Genomic DNA, 13,071 nt, shown 5'->3' with positions numbered 1-13,071 from the left:
TACACTCTGGGAACTTTTACAAATTAACTCTTGGCATTTTTCTTTTAATCCTATATAATAAAAAAATATAAAAATAGCGATCTATTTAAACTTATGTACAAAAATATACAGAGAGATTTTTCAATTTTATTAAAAATCTCAGAAAAGATTATAGATTGACTTTTGCTTTTCCGCGTGAAAGGAAAAACTAAATAAATCGAGTAATAAAGCATTTTTCTTTTAATCCTATAATAAAAAAAAATAGCGATCTATTTAAACTTATGTACAAAAATATACAGAGAGATTTTTCAATTTTATTAAAAATCTCAGAAAAGATTAGATTAAGTTTTACTTTTCCACGTGAAAAGAAAAACTAAATAAATCGAGTAATAAAGCATTTTTCTTTTAATCCTATAATAAAAAAAAAATAACGATCTATTTAAACTTATGTACAAAAATATACAGAGAGATTTTTCAATTTTATTAAAAATCTCAGAAAAGATTATAGATTGAGTTTTGCTTTTCCGCGTGAAAGGAAAAACTAAATAAATCGAGTAATAAAGCATTTTTCTTTTAATCCTATAATAAAAAAAAATAGCGATCTATTTAAACTTATGTACAAAAATATACAGAGAGATTTTTCAATTTTATTAAAAATCTCAGAAAAGATTATAGATTGAGTTTTGCTTTTCCGCGTGAAAGGAAAAACTAAATAAATCGAATAATAAAGCATTTTTCTTTTAATCCTATAATAAAAAAAAATAGCGATCTATTTAAACTTATATACAAAAATATACAGAGAGATTTTTCAATTTTATTAAAAATCTCAGAAAAGATTAGATTGAGTTTTGCTTTTCCGCGTGAAAGGAAAAACTAAATAAATCGAGTAATAAGCATTTTTCTTTTAATCCTATAATAAAAAAAAATAGCGATCTATTTAAACTTATATACAAAAATATACAGAAAGATTTTTCAATTTTATTAAAAATCTCAGAAAAGATTATAGATTGAGTTTTGCTTTTCCGCGTCCGCGTGAAAGGAAAAACTAAATAAATCGAGTAATAAAGCATTTTTCTTTTAATCCTATAATAAAAAAAAAATAGCGATCTATTTAAACTTATGTACAAAAATATACAGAGAGATTTTTCAATTTTATTAAAAATCTCAGAAAAGATTAGATTGAGTTTTGCTTTTCCGCGTGAAAGGAAAAACTAAATAAATCGAGTAATAAAGCATTTTTCTTTTAATCCTATAATAAAAAAAAAATAGCGATCTATTTAAACTTATATACAAAAATATACAGAGAGATTTTTCAATTTTATTAAAAATCTCAGAAAAGATTAGATTGAGTTTTGCTTTTCCGCGTGAAAGGAAAAACTAAATAAATCGAGTAATAAAGCATTTTTCTTTTAATCCTATAATAAAAAATATAAAAATAGCGATCTATTTAAACTTATGTACAAAAATATACAGAGAGATTTTTCAATTTTATTAAAAATCTCAGAAAAGATTATAGATTGAGTTTTGCTTTTCCGCGTGAAAAGAAAAACTAAATAAATCGAGTAATAAAGCACGAAGAGATAGGAGTATACGAGTTTACGTTTGTATAGGAAGGCGAGTTTAGTCGAGATTCCAGCAGCGAATCTTTCCTGGCCTTTCTCGACCGAAGAAAGGAGAAATCACTCTTACTCCGGGAAGGTCGGATGATGCGCGCGAGTGGGGGAAGAAAAGCAAGAGAGGATCTCTCGTTATCGAGATCTATCGATCCCAGATTCCCCGATATCGATCGAGAACTGAATTTTGCGAATTTTTTGAATTTTCATTCAAATCAGAATCTGCTCCGGATTTCTAACAGGGTGTCTAGTCTGTCAGGGAAATCTGGAAAATTGTCATGCAGGGAATTTTATAAATCTGGAATTGTCGGGGAAAAGTCAGGAAATTTTACTGTCTGGATTTTTCGCATTTCTTTACATTTGTCTCAATAATTTGAAATTTTTTATTAAATAAATATAAACTATATAATTATAATTTTATTAAATAAATATAAAAGATATCCCAAGGATTTCATGATTTAACATTTAATTGATTTATCATATAGATATATGCAAATGATATATTTGGAAAAAGTAATAGTAAAAAATCAGGGAAAAAATGAATTTCTGGTCTTGGAAAATTTGAAAAAGTCAGAGAATTTTTTTCATCGAGTCTGCTGGACACCCTGTCTAATTGACGTGTAATCTCGCTCATTTTCTCTCGCGCATGTTTTACGACCGGTTCCTTATTAAGTCCGGCCGCGAATAAACCGTAATTATCGCGCGATCGTAAGATACGGAAACTTTTTCCCGCGAGACTCTCGGCGAATAATCTCGGCCGAATCATCATCATCATCATCTCGCCTCCCGGAACATTAACGAATCTTAACGATCTTCCCTGACTTCGCCCAAGAATCGAGGTTCACTAACCGTGCATTTTTATCAGGGTCTAAAAAATCTACAGTTTTTATACAGGGTGTGCCTAAATGAGAGCGAACAATTTTAGGAGATGATTCGTTAGTTTTTTTTTACTAATAAACATGTATTCTTATATCCCTCCCTCAGGAGTTATACTTTTCTAAAGAAAGTTTTTTTCCTCAAATTTCAGACTAATTAAAAAAATGCACCGGAAAATATCACCAAGTTTAATTTTTTTAAATTAGTCTGAAATTTGAGAAAAAAAAAATAAACACTTAATTTTTACCTTCCTCTTTAGAAAAGTGTAACTCCTCAGGGAGAAATATATGAGTACATGTTTATATACAAAACCCTTTAATTTTCGACAAAGAATCATCTTTTAAAATTTTTCGCATTTATTTAGATACACCCAGTATTATATTTTTACGAGAAAGAATTCGACAATTGCTAGGATATTTAAAAATAAGCTTTTCTTCTGACATAACATCAATTTTTTAAAAAATATGAATACAAAAGAAAAGATTATATAAGGTACATGAAATGCGACATAATATTCGTAAATTCTCAGATTGGAGAGCGCTCGGAAATTTGACTTCATGTTTAATGAAACCATCGATATGATTGATATTCAGTTTTCTAATTCGATCCGTTTCTCCGAATAGTGAAACGAGCTGCAAAAACCTTATATATAGCCGTACATACAATATAATATTTTATATTATATTTTTACGAGAAAAAATTCGACTATTGCTATATTACATTTAAATTCTTCTAACATCAATATCAATTTTTTTTTAAATATATGAATGCAAGAGAAAAACAGAACCACACGGAGATAATTTTCTCTGAAAATCATGGTAATCATGGACAATATGGTATTGGAAGAATTTTACAAGAATTTCTCTGATTAATATTTATCACAATAAAAAATATTAATATATACTATGTATGTAAAGTTCATCGAACATATTTTATATTTTATTGTAGTAGATATTACTATTTTTTATTGGTAAATATTAATCAGAGGAATTCTTATAAAATTCTTCCAATACCGTATGATTTTCAGGGTAAATTCTACGAGAAAATTCCCTCTGTGCACCGATATACATATATTTATGATTAATATTCGAATCCGCTTCTCCGAATGACGAGACGAGGCCTGCAAAAAGTCGCGTGACATTACTATTTTTAGTGTATTATACTATTTTTATTGTAGTAAATATTAATCAGAGAAATTCTTTTAGATTTTAGATATTACTATTTTTATTGTAGTAAAAATATCAATCAGAGAAATCTTATAAAATTCTTCAGAGAAAATTCCCTCTGTGCACCGACATATGATTAATATTCAGTTTTCTCCGAATGACGAGACGAGGCCTGCAAAAAGCCGGGTGACATTCTCACTAGACGTTAAAGGGCGAAAAGCGCCGCTGCTCGATTCGGCTCGTGCTCGTGATAGTCATCTGTTACGTTGGGATAGGTCGCGGAGGAAGGAGGGTCATATACGCGGTTGCACACGAACACACGGTGCCGAGAGAAGAAATTGGATCGTCCACTGTACCGGGTGTCAAAAGTGGAACGGGGAAGCCCCGGGAGAGTCTCGATCTCGCGCGCGTGCGCGCGCGCGAAAAGCGCGGGAAACCGGAACCGATCGAAGCGGGAATCCCCTCTTTTCTTCCGCGACTTGATGAGCCGAGACGAGAGCGCGGGCTGTCTTTTTCATCTTGAAGTGGGAATTCCGCTATTACGGAAATTCCTTCACAGAAAAAAACAGTATTCTTGAAAGAATGCAAATATGCTTTGATTCAAGTATATTTTATCCTTATAATAGCGCCAAATATAAATAATTTTGGATAAAGGATAATTTTTCCTTAAAACAAAGTGCAAAATATTCTTGCTTGAAGCTGAAATTTAATTATAAATATTGCAAGGACAAGTGACAAGTGAGCATCAGATATAAGAGGAACTTTCAAATATATATATAATAATTTTTAGTTCAAATGTGACTAAGTTTGTTTTTACCATGTGCGATTTTTAAAACAAGAATATATCTTAAGGATAAAATATTCTACTTTTCACAAACTTATTTATTATTAAGGCAAATGAAAATTTGTGATGAATCAAATAGCGTTCAAGATTAAAAATATACTTGAATCAAGGATTTCTTTTTTTCTGTGTATAGGAGCGGGATGAAATATAGGGAAAAACGCGCGCGAATGTCGCGAGGAGAAAACATCGACGAGTATTCCGTTATACTCGAGAGAGGCGAGCGGCTGCCGTCGTTGCGTTGCATCGTGTTGTGTCCAGAAGCGAGAGTATGCGAGTGCATACGTGTGAGTGCGTTCCTTCTATACGAGAGTGCGGCGCACTCGGAGTCCGCCTGCTAGAGAGCGAAATTCGCTTCCGGATATACTAAGACACTTAGAGGAGCCTCTTTTTCCTCTCCTCATCGTCATCGTCATCGTCATCGTTTCGTTCATGTCGCGCAGTCATATGTATGTCACGTTACGATAGGTCGGGAAGATCGTGGTCGCCAAAGGCTAAACTTGATTGAGATATATGTATGTGTGGGAGAAAGGGTCTGTTTAGAAGAGGAGGAATTATTGTGTGCGCACTTCAGAGGATATCGATTTTTTAAGCACATAGCTTGTTACCCTCGCAGATTAAAGATTTTGTCAATTTTATTATGCACTGTAAAAAAATATGTAAAGTATTACACAAAAATATGTAAAATTACATAAATAATAAGTGTAAAATTACACGATAAATAATAAAAATGTTTACCTTTTCATTATTTATCGTGTAATTTTACATTTATTATTTATGTAATTTTACATATTTTTAATGTAATTTTACAAAATTTTTTTACAGTGTGCTTTACCCGTGTTTCGTGTTAATATTTTAATACTAATAAATGCAAAACTTCAAGTAATTTATTAAAGATTTTGTGTAATTAACATACGTTTAATGTAAAAATTTATTTAGAAATGTTAATTTTACATTTAATTATCTTATACCTATACTTATATTATAAAATAAAATCAACATTTTTTTCGTGTAAATTTTTACGGATAAATCTCGTCACTAAAACAAAATATTCATTGTGTAAAATTAAAACTATACATGCACAATATGTTATTTCTACACTTTTAATTGTTTTAATAATCTAACATTTGAATTCAATTAACACAACAGCAATATATTAAATTAACACATGAATGTGTTAAATATTTAACACAAAAATTTTAACAGGGGCCGTTTTTAAAACAAAAACACAAGTGTTTCTACTATGTAATTGTTATTTTTACATTTTTTCAATTGGTTTAATAATCTCATATTTGACTTCAATTAACACACAACAGTAATATGTTAAATTAACACATGAACGTGTTAAACATTTCACACAGAAATTTTATCGGGGACTGTTTTTAACACAAAAACAAATTTTTCTACTGTGTGCAGTTGTGTTATTTTTACATTTCTTCAATTGTTTTAATAATTTAACATTTGACTTTTCAATTAACACATGAATGTGTTAAATATTTGACACAAAAATTTTAACGGGGACTGTTTGTAACAAGAAAACAAATTTTCCTACTGTGCAATTGTTACTTTAACATTTTTCAAAATTGTTTTAATAATTTAACATTTGACTTCGATTAACACAACAGCAATATACTAAATTAACACACGAATGTGTTAAATATTTGACACGAAAATAGCTGTATCTATTGAAAATACATTTAAATTCAAAAAATTCCAGAATTTCGTGAATTACATCATCTCCGCGAATTCCGGATTGAAAACTTTCGATCGACCCTCGTCGCGAAATCCCCGCTGCGGACGTATAAAAACGTCATCGTGCCAAGTGCATATATATCTAAGAGAGCCACCGATAAACCTGCGAGGTCTCTCCGATAAATCAACAGGAATCCCGCGCTATCTCTAAGCCGCGATAGCGTAGCCGTGGGAGATGAATCTTATATATATATATATATATATATATATATATATGGCGTATCTCTCCGGCCGCGGAACGCACGCGTTTCTCGTTCGCCGGCGCGTGTCCACAATTGGGAAAAATCGCGGTTCCGGCGGAACGTGTTCGAGGGCCCCGAAGCGCGGAGTGCAACTTCGCTGCAGCCATCAGCGAGAGGTCGATGTCCGGGCGCAACAAGTGCGCTCTCGAGATGCTCTCTCCCTCTCTCTCTCTCTCTCTCCGGACACGTTCGCGATCGGCTTCGATAACGCCGGCGCGCGCGACTTTCGACGGACTCTCTCGGCGAGGCGACTCCTCCGAAATGCGCGCAGATCAGAGAGAATTTTCTCTTAGAATTTACTCGGAAAATCATGGTAATCGTGGACAGTATGGTATTGGAAGAATTTTTCTGATTAATATTTACCACGATAAAAATAGTAATCTATCACAATAAAATATGAAATAAATAATCATATTAATAAGAATATATTAGTCGGCTCTCGACACATAAAATAAAAGATATTAAAAAAATATAAAAAATATTCATATATTATTTTTTATTGTCATAAATATTAATCAGAGAAATTCTTATAAAATTCTTCCAAAATCATATTGTCCATGATTACCAGGATTTTCCCCGAAGTTAGGAAATTTTGCTATTTATGTGGATTTTTTCACATTATTCTACAATTGTCTCAATAATTTGAAATTTTTTATTAAATAAATATAAACTTTTCCTCGACTCTCAATACGCTAATTTTCTATATTGTTAAAAGTCGATTTATCTACAGCGTGTTTGATTTTATCATCCCCATTTATGTTATAAAATAAAAAAATCAACATTTTTCCATGTAAATTTTTACAGTTAAATTTTGTTACTAAAATAAAACAGAGCATATTTATTTTATGTAAAATTAAAAATAGATGCGCATTGTGTTATTTTTACATTTTTTTTCAATTGCTTTAATAATTTAACATTCAAGCTCAATAATTATCACAACAGCAATATGTTAATTTAACACATGAACGTGCAAAATATTTAACAGAAAAATTTTTACGCACGTCGAACTGGCTGCAGGCTTCTCTCTCTCTCTTTCAAACGGGGAAAACTTGGCGCGCCGCGGCGCAACCTCAAAAAGGTCGTTCGGCTTCCGGCGCTCTCGTTAACCGGCCGTCTCTAAATCCGTGCACGAGCGAGCGAGAGAGCATCGGCCAGGGTGTCCAGACTCAATGAAAAAAATTCCCCGAATTTTTCAGATTTTCCAAGACCAGAAATTAAATTTTTCCCTGACTTTTTAGTATTATTTTTTAAATGTTAAATCATGAAATCCTTGAGATATTTTTGTCAACAATAAAAAGGCTCGGAAGTTAATTTTACACAAAATATATCTATTTTGAATTACTTGCAAGTTTTGCATTTATTTTATGTTAACATATTTTAACACAGTATTTGTGTTTCTATTTAACATATCTATAACACAAAAATTTCTATAGACTGATTGAGACATGTGATATTTGTCAAATTTTTCAACTGTGTAGCGATGCTCGAGTGTGATTAAATCTTTTTTTGCCTACGTTATATTGCGCGAATGTCGATGTCGTTTTAGGCTTTTTTGCCAAACATTCCTGATGATAATCGAAGAAGAAAAGCTATCGCGATAAATTATTCATAAGAAATGCAGATTTAATGATTGTATCTACTGATTAGACTGTTGATGAGATAATTATATAATAAATTGACAAGGCTTTGATATAAAAATACAAAATTAGATATTATGCATAAAAATGCAAATTTAATGATTGTAGGCCTACTGATAAGGCTATTGATGAGATAATTGTAAGCTAATTTTTTTCCGTGCAGAATAACATTTTTTAATTCTTCTTTAATTATTTTACACATTTTGATCCTTTATGCTGAGAAGAGTCTAAAGGAATAAGGATCAAATAAACGTTCAAATAATTAGAAAAAAATTTTTAAACAATTTTCTTGCGCTTAATGCATCCTTTATGCATCTTTTTACACCTGATTTTCTATAGGTAATTTGCATGTATTGAAAAAATACAGATATTTTCATACGAGTCTCTTAAATTATTGTATAAATTCCAAGTTTCCTCCGTGAAAAGATATTTTAGTTCGAAACATTAAAATTCTAGCCATGTATAGGTACAATTTTGAAGAACTAATTCCAGACATTGTATATTAAAGAATCCACATAAAAAAAGATAGAGCCGTGAAAAAAGCCTTTCTTATGTAAATTTCCGACTTTAGAAAATCCGAATTCGGGACGAAGCCAAGATACACTGTAAAAAATATGTAATATATTACACAAAAATATGTAAAATTGCATAAATAATAAGTGTAAAATTACACGATAAATAACAGAAATGATTACCTTTTCATTATTTATCATGTAATTTTACATTTATTAATGTAATTTTACATATTTTTTGACAGTGCATATTCATCGACTGTCGAAAGGACGCGATATATCTCGATCTCATTCATACATAATAAAATATGTAATATATTACACAAAAATCTGTAAAATTACATAAATAATAAGTGTAAAATTACACGATAAATGACAGAAATGTTTCATTATGTAATTTTACATTTATTAATGTAATTTTACATATTTTTTGACAGTGCATATTCATCGACTGTCGAAAGGACGCGATATATCTCGATCTCGTTCATACATAATAAAATATGTAATATATTACACAAAAATCTGTAAAATTACATAAATAATAAGTGTAAAATTACACGATAAATGACAGAAATGTTTCATTATGTAATTTTACATTTATTAATGTAATTTTACATATTTTTTGACAGTGCATATTCATCGACTGTCGAAAGGACGCGATATATCTCGATCTCGTTCATACATAATAAAATATGTAATATATTACACAAAAATATGTAAAATTACATAAATAATAAGTGTAAAATTACACGATAAATGACAGAAATGTTTCATTATGTAATTTTACATTTATTAATGCAATTTTACATATTTTTTGACAGTGCATATTCATCGACTGTCGAAAGGACGCGGTATATCGATCTCGTTCATACAGTATCGATGTATTATCGTGAGCATCCCTAGACGCGCCGCGACGCGGAGCCTCGAGTTGAGCGCAAGAGGTCGACGTCCGGGCGCGCAACAAGTGCCGCACTACGTACACACAAACACATACACACACATTACTCCCTCTTTCTCTACACACACACACACACACACACACACAACCCGCTTTCATCTCGCTCTCTCGCACAATTACATGACCACCGCGGTCTCTCCCTTCGAGGGAAGGCATCCCTCTCTCTTTCTCTCTGTCACTCGCTTCCTTTGCTTCTCTTTGCGCGACCGAGAGGAGGAGGAAAACGAGAAGAGAAGAGGCGCACGATTCAAACAGAGGTGCGGAATAATAAAAGAGAGACGAGGAGGGAGAATCGGTAAATATAAAACTGCACTGGGTCAGGGATCCGTGATTTATCGGCTGCCTCGTGTAATTGGCCGCCGGCCAATAGATATATACTTCCCTCCTGGGTGTGTGCGTTTGCGAGGAGGTCCAGAGCGCGAGAAGACGCTGCGTGCTTGTGCGCCCAGCATCTAGTCCTTCTCATTTCCGTGCAATCATCTCGAGCATCGATTACGCACAGTGAACAAAAATTATTGTATTAATCAATATTTATTTCACACAGTTGAAGAAACATTTCTGTCAAATTTCACAAACGGTCCACAGAAATTTTTCTGTTAATTTTACATAATATGGATACGATTAAATGTAGACACAAATATTGGATTAATATTTGAACACAAAATAAAAAATGCAAAACTTCAAATAATTTGAAATAAATTTGGTGTAAAATCCCTATTATATTATAAAATAGAAAGTCAACATTTTTTTCCTGTAGATTTTAACAGAAAAATCTTGTCACTAATAAAGCAGAACATATTTATTGTGTAAAATTAAAAATAGATGCACATTGTGTTATTTTTACATTTTTTTCAGTTCTTTTAATAATTTAACATTTAAGTTCAATTAACAGAACAGTAATAATTAACACATGAATGTGTTAAATATTTAACACAAAAATTTTAACGGGGACCATTTTTAATAAGAAAACACAAATTTTTCTACTGTGCAATACTGCCTAATAAATCATATTTTACATCTGTTTTGAAAAGGATTTTTCTATAAATAAATATTTTTCACATCAAATCGATATTATTCGTTTCAATAAAATTATTCGTTTTTTGGCAGTATTTGAAATAAATATGTATTCAATTTTTTTTCAATGCACCTTCGTTTCTGACATACTCTATTAAGGACGAAGGAAGCGTTCTTTTTTTATTCCGCGAGATTGCATGATTGCGTTGGTATGGAATATCAATCGTGCGGATCGACTATAATTATGATGAGTCAAGCTTCTCAGGAGATGGAACTTTTCGATTGTTAGAGGAGTAATTATCACGTTGGTTTCTTTCTGCAGCTTCGAGGTGCGAAGAAGTGAATCTCAAAAATGTAGCTTGCGCGTACGCTTAAGAATAATAATTATAAGCGAGACGATTTTAATTTTTTTTTTAATTATTTGACGCACGAGAAAAAATTATTACAGATGTATAATATACAAATTTTATTATTTTCCTAAATAATTTTTTATTCATTTAACGAGGGTACAGAGAAAGAATATAGACGCGTTTTACATTTTATGGGCTTTTACAAGTGAGAACATTATTTCGAATTCTCTTTACGATGTTATTGACCCGGATACACATAAAGAGACTTCAAGGAAAGAACGATCACTTAGAAGGAAAAATAAACTTGCTCATATACCTATGGCACTTACATAATAGCCTTTTTATAAGAGACAAGTTCATAGGTGAATGAATAATAAATATATTGCTTTTTCCTCTTTCTTTTTCTTCACTCGCATTTTCTAAATGCGATCGAATTTTTCTGGCTGCGCACAGTTGATTCTTTTTCCATTAAAATATCTATAGTAAAACTTTCTATTTTCTCGCATGCATCGAATATCAGAAATAGTAATTTTAATCGCTCGAAATGTTAATGAACTTCGGATCAGGTTCTAGGTTTCTCAAATCTCGTAAAAAAAATGTTTGCCTATAAAAAATAAAATAAAATAAAAAAATAAAATAAATGGTGCTTAAAATTCGTAAGGTCGCGAGAAGGTTTCGGAAAATCCGCGCAATATTAACCTTCCCTCTTTCCGTCTTCTTTTCCCAGCGAGAAAGAGGAACTCGCGCGACATTGCGGATATCAACGTACATATACGCGTAATATAAGAAAAGATAGCCGTGGAAGAGCGGAAAACAATGGGAAGCCTCTGTACGCGACGACGACGGTCTCGGTCTCTCGCAGCGCGAGAAAACGGTTGACGCACACTTTCGCGGAGGTCAAATTCCACGCGCGACTAATGCAGACGCGCTGCTTGCAGCCGCCGACGTTGCGGCGACCTTCGTGGTATTTGTTAGGCCGTAAATATAAAGTGTGTATACGCCGGTATCTGGAATATATGTAGGATGATGTATGCACGATAGGGAGTCATCGGAAGGCGCGAAAACGATGGATCTTCCGTTTTCGATTCGAGATGGATTGACATCTCGAGGTCGCACGAGGTCTCCCCGATCGAGGGGCTTTTACGATTGTATATTCGATTTTTTTATGATAGTTTTTATCAGGGTTGGGTAATTAGTTAATTAGTTTAAAAAAAGTTAAAAAGTTGATAACTTTTAATTTAGCTTAGTTAATTTAAAATGTGCACTGAAAATAAATTCAGGTTATTCTTACAAGTATTTATTTCAATACTGTCAAATAAATTATTTATTTGAAACTAATAATATTTATTTGATATGAAAAATATTTATTTAATAGGAAAATCCTTTTCAAAACAAATAAATATTTATTTGTTTCAAATAAATGATTCATTTGACAATGTTGAACTAAATATGTATTAATTTAGTAATTTTTTGCAGTGTATTAATTTTTAACTTCAACTAATTATTTTTGATCTTAAACTTATTAACTTTTTTTCCTAAGTTAAATTTTTTTATCTCTGAATACCATTATTGTCTTTTTATAAGTTATAAACGTATTATTAATTTTTATGTTTATTTGTCATCAATTGTAATTACCAAAAAATATATTTCAAAAAAATTAACAAACAAAATTCTAATTTAATATAAATAATAATTTTAAAAATTAACTTTTGATTTAACTTTAGTTAATTTAATCTTAACTTTAACTGAGTTAATTTTTTGTTCATAAAACTTTTAACTTAACTAAATTAATTTTATAAGCAACTAACTTTAACTTAACTTAGTTTAAAAAAGTCATCTTACGTTCATGGAACAAAAAATAATTTTATTCTCATGGATGTAAAATGTGCTGTGTTGATTTTTTAAGTAATCGTTATACATTGATTAAGGCAATTGACGAAACGTCAGTACGAGAATAGTTATATAATTATTTACATATAATTATATACATATATAATTATCTTTTTCGATTTTTATATGAAATAGTAACATCAATACTATTTAAATTAAAATTCTTTTTTATAATAATTTCGGGGGATAATCTGATTATTCTCAAATAAATAATAATTCAAAAAAAATAAATTATATATAA

At 31.0% G+C, this 13,071-nt stretch overlaps 2 protein-coding genes across 8 annotated transcripts in view; one reads left to right on the top strand and one right to left on the bottom strand.

The window, feature by feature from the left end:
- Eip74EF (Ecdysone-induced protein E74) overlaps nt 1-13,071 on the top strand; it is a 240,643-nt gene that overhangs the window by 67,917 nt on the left and 159,655 nt on the right. The window lies entirely within an intron of this gene.
- Lsm11 (U6 snRNA-associated Sm-like protein LSm11) overlaps nt 1-13,071 on the bottom strand; it is a 34,998-nt gene that overhangs the window by 20,690 nt on the left and 1,237 nt on the right. The gene's annotated exons all lie outside the window — the stretch shown is intronic.

This window comes from Nylanderia fulva, unplaced genomic scaffold, assembly GCF_048542155.1.
Source record: "Nylanderia fulva isolate GAGA-0341 unplaced genomic scaffold, ASM4854215v1 Scaffold34, whole genome shotgun sequence".
In the NCBI taxonomy this organism is placed as follows: domain Eukaryota; kingdom Metazoa; phylum Arthropoda; class Insecta; order Hymenoptera; family Formicidae; genus Nylanderia; species Nylanderia fulva.
The sequence above is the reverse complement of the archived record's forward strand: the minus strand, read 5'-3'. Positions and strand labels throughout refer to the sequence as shown.